A 5,114-nucleotide genomic window follows, 5' to 3' on the forward strand; every position below is an offset into this window, starting at 1 on the left:
CTGCTGATTGTGTTACATTTGTGACGTTTTCTGGTTAAGGTCTTGTATGACTGGGTCACCCATGAAGGCAAAGGCCCTATCACTCTTCCTGATTGTGATTCTTGGTTTGTCAGCCTCATACCTGTCCTCGTTGGTTTTCACCAAAGTGGTAAACATCTGAGACATGCTTCACTTTGGGCTCCCCCTCACCCCACCCCCCCATTGAGCTGACATGCTGTGACATATAGAGGATATTTCAAATATCTACTTTTCCCCGTCACAAGATGAGAGAAACATGATATTTCATGAGAAACACAGTATGTCCTATTTTTTACATACTTTGTGTGTTGTAAATTCTCCCTACCTTACATATATGAACATTCACCATCCCTTCTAATTGTCCCCCGCCGCGCGAAAGCGCGAAGCGGGGGATATAGTATTCACGACCGTACGTCTGTCCCACCTGTTTGTTGCCGCGATATCTCAAGAACTAATCGCAGGATTGTCTTCATATTTGGAACTATGGTGTATATAAAGACACCAGTCGGTTTTGGTGACCTTGACCCCATTTTCAAGGTCACAGCAGGCAAATCTGCTTTTGGAGTTGGAAAACGGTGTTGCCGCGATATCTTAAGAACTAATCGCAGGATTGTCTTCATATTTGGTACTATGGTGTATATACAGGCGGGGGACATTTCGTCACTTTGTGACAAATACTTGTTGTGACTTAAAATAGTTTTGTGTTTTGTAAAATCTTAAATATAAACAAAAGTAGAAAAAAATATTTAGGCTCACGAAAATTCTTCATAATACATTTGACCCGATCGGGCATAGAATAGGTCTTCAGGAACCCATGCTTGCCGTAAAAGGCTACTATGCTTATCAGAGGCGACTAAAAGGATCGGGTGGTCAGGCTCGCTGTCTTGGTTGATGCAAGTCATCTATCCCAATCGTGTGGATCGATGCTCTTGATGTCAATTACTGGATTGTCTGGTCCAGACTCGATTATTTACAGACTGCCATCATATAGATGGAATATTGCTGAGTGCGGCGTTAAACAACAAATCATAATAATTTCAGATACAAAATCAACTTAAACAAAAAATATTCTTGAAAACTAGAAGACCGCTGTTGGAAGCGAAAGAATACTCACTGGTCAAGTAACAAAAATTGCTCTTTTCGAAACGAAGAGTCTGTTATGCATCCTAACCACAGTGAACAGAGACATAGGAAGCTCCTGTAAAGATGAATTGAAACTACCAATAGAAGCAACTCTTGCCCACTTGATCCTCGTCCCATAAACACCGAAATACCCGGTCAGAATTCTGTATATGAGCAGCACAGCCCTTGGAACTAGCATCTGAGAAAACAGTCAAAACTGGGTAAACATTATCTCTCCAGAATCCAGTTCCAAAAAACACAGGGGGTCATCTGGACTTTGCTTTCTATCTCAACTTGGGTATGGTTTTACGCCGCTTTTAGCAATATTCCAGCAATATCACTGCGGGGGGGACACCAGAAATGGGCTTCACACATTGTACCCATGTCGGGAATCGAACTCGGGTTTTCCGCGTGACGAGCGAACGCTTCAACCACCAGGCTACCCGACCGCCCCGTGAAACAATAAAAACGTTGTGTAGACTTTCAACTGACCAAGAAAAGCCTGTGTTGACTAGGGTGAATATCTATGTGGTGATACCGAGACTTAAGATCATTCGTGTACATACATCCACAAGGTCTTAACGAAATCCAAAGCAACCTTGTAATCCCCAAAGATCTTTCCAAACATATTTATTTACAATTCTTAAGTCTAAAATCAACCTTTCCTTACCAGAGCTTTGAATTGAAACTGATAGGGGGTTCACAACCTGAGGTGAGTCTATGACTTCAATAATAGTTGTTTAACATGAAATCCTGGAGACAAAGTCGCTATGTTTTACAGCAGAAGCCTTGTTCGTACTACAAGACAAGGGAGGCGATGCCACAAAGGGGATGCTGTAACCTTCAAGCTGTGAAACATCAAGCTGTGACCTACTACTAGGCTGTTTTGAGATTGAACGGGAGACCTGTGGCAAATCCATGCTAGTTTTTCTTTGAATACTTCTGCTTGAGGTCTGATCCCCTGAGTAATCACTGCTCCTCTGCAGGCTGAAGTCCTTGTGGTGGGTTGACATTACTTGACTGTGATGACCTCTGGGCGGCTGCAAAGGGACATGTGGCTCTCCAGTGCCCGAAGTCTCCGCAAAAGTAGCATTGTTGGTTTGGAAGTAGTGTTTTCCAAGGTTGAAAACAAAAGGGCTGGTTCTGCTGAACCTGAGGGGCCTGTCAAGGTAATTCGCTGTTAGGATTAGGGAAATTTGCAGAAGGATGAGGACTATAGCCTCTACCATAAGATTTGAAAGACGTAGGGCGCTTTCTGCGCTGTGCCTTACTTTCTGCTCTCTCGAAACCTCTCTCTTCATGCGAGTTTGAAGCCAACTCATCCCCTTCCAACTCCGAGACTACTGCCCAACAGACTGGAGATCTGTCTGCAAGTCTAATGTGCTTGTTTCTTTTTCTTATGTTAGAGCTAGATAGATGGTCATCTGTTCTCAATATCTTGTATTGCCCTCATTTGAGTTCATAACTACGGTTGCCCATAAGGGACACGGAGTCTGTTTTTCAATATTTTGATATTTCACTTACATTTATCGTAACCTTTTGCAAATTAACACGATTTGTCTTACAAATATGTGATAAATCATGTGTAAAGAAGATATTGAATCGCCGAAAAACGAAACGAAAATGTCAAAAACTAAAATGAAAATGTCAAAAACACAAAACGAAAATGTAAAAAACGAAAATGAAAATACCGTATAATGGCTCTAGTCGTGGCAACTTCCAAACTTTCGGGAAGTTGTAATCTATCGGACCGTCATTCGGGCGATGTTTCTGACAGATCACGATCTGAAGAATACTATCATGAAAGTGTATCCCGTGGATAAGCCGACCCCTTTCTACAGAATCTTTTTTCTGGTCCTCAAAATTCGGCTTATACGCGGTCATATACGGTACAGAAAACTATTTCTACCGCGGTGATAATATTTACACCGAGGTGAAAACTATTTCCACTGCGCTGATAATATTTACACCGCGGTGGAAATAGTTTTCTGTGTATTCATTTTAGTTTTTGACATTTTCGTTTTGTGTTTTTGACATTTTCATTTTAGTTTTTGACCTTTTCGTTTTGGTTTTTGACATTTCCATTTTAGTTTGACATTTTCACTTCACATTCCAGCGACTCAAAAGCTACTTAAAAGTACACTTTCTATGTTTTCGGATGTTTATATACATGATTTATCACATATTTGTATGGCACATTGTGTTAATTTGCAAAAGATTTAGATAAAAGTAAGTTAAACATCAAAATATTGAAAAACAGATTCCATGTCCCTTATGGGCCACTGTACATAACTGACTGGCATCATCGTCCCATAGAAGCAGTCAGATCATGAATTGTGGCCAAACTTGTGTACGTTGCAGTTGTGGCCATGCTCTGTGACCTTAACAACGTTGACGTCGATGCAGGTCCGTCAAAATGACACCTCGAACTGGTCGTCTAGCGCGAATACCTTTGTTGGGTAAACGGTTCCTCATTGTCTGTGCTGATATTCTACGCAATCCAGGTATTGTCGTTGTAGGGCTGGCCGTGGTGGTTCTTTCTCATAAGTGACGTAGCCGTATGAATCTCTGTCCCGTGCTCCTGGAGTGAACAATCTGATCTGGAAAGGTCCCGTGTGTCTGCAATGGTGCTTGATGCTACGTGGAAAAAAGTGGCTACGGCTGAAGAAGATCCTCCTGTTTGCAGACGGCTGATGGCTATGTTGCGTTTGGCTTCCGTCGGTCCTGGCATGTCTTCGATGTTCGCTTGCTGAAAGATTGTGAGGGCATTCAAATGAAAACCCAACGTTTTTATAGCCCTAGTGATGTTACACGTGCATGTTGGTGTGTTTTTGCGATTTTTACATCTTTTCACCAAATATCTCCAGTAACTCACTCTTTCCACAAAAATCCACCACAATCCATGCAGAAAAAATAACCAATTCATCTTGGTATTGATATCGGTATAAATATGGAGGTCGGCAACACTGTCAGATATTTACTACTTTTGCGATTCTGTATATTTACAATGCATGGTACACGGCTCTTCATAATTTCGTGGGGTCCAAAACAGTTTATTTTGTCAATCGCTTGCACGTTGAAAATACATGACGGGGATTATAGGAAATAAAGAGCCCTGAAAAAGGATATGTGTTTACCTTATTTGTTTCTCCTCATATTTTATGTAATTGCTTACAATATGAACATTGTTATAGGTAGCCTGATGTGTAATTTTTTCAGCTGAGGTTTATGCAAATATTTAAAAATATTTAATGTTTCATTTCCCAATGTAACGTCATGTACCCGAGATCAACTATAAAACGTCCGCAAATCACAGAATGCGGGTTCGAATCCGCCCGAGACACACATTTATCGGAAAATGTGAAATTATACACTTGTCAAAATATGTTTAAAAATAGTTCCGCCTTTTCAAAGTGTAAATGAATTGAAATGTTGGTTCAAGATAATGAATAATTGACAAAACAACCCTCTCCATTTATGAAAAGTAATGGAACACTTAAACAATAGAATGACGTCACGGATGTGTTTTACCACTGTCAGGCCTCCACTAGGTCCAACAGCAACGTATTATATATGACTCAGGGGATTTCTTCTATAGCTTGTAACTGATTTCATAACATTTTGTTTTTATCATGAAAGTTGTTGAAATATCTGTGGGCATGGACTGGGCCTATTATTGGAATGACCCCATCCAGCACTGCTTTCAGATCCTCCTCCTTTGGAAATTTGACATCATTGTGTCATTAAATGCTTCACAGACATCTCTCGGGCACTTCTAGACAGTTGATTTCACAACTCCAAAGAGATTTGCAACGGTCCTGGACTCGGCAGAGGATGCAAGCCAGTAGACTGCTACAGCTACTTTATGGTCAATGTCTAAACGTTCCCGAACTGGCACAGACTCATTGGACAGGGATTCCTGCAGTTCCTGACAAAGGAAGTAAAATGTTCCACCCAATCTTTGGTTTAAACTT

Source organism: Haliotis rufescens, unplaced genomic scaffold (assembly GCF_023055435.1).
Source record: "Haliotis rufescens isolate VD_foot unplaced genomic scaffold, xgHalRufe1.0.p SCAF_10, whole genome shotgun sequence".
NCBI lineage: Eukaryota > Metazoa > Mollusca > Gastropoda > Lepetellida > Haliotidae > Haliotis > Haliotis rufescens.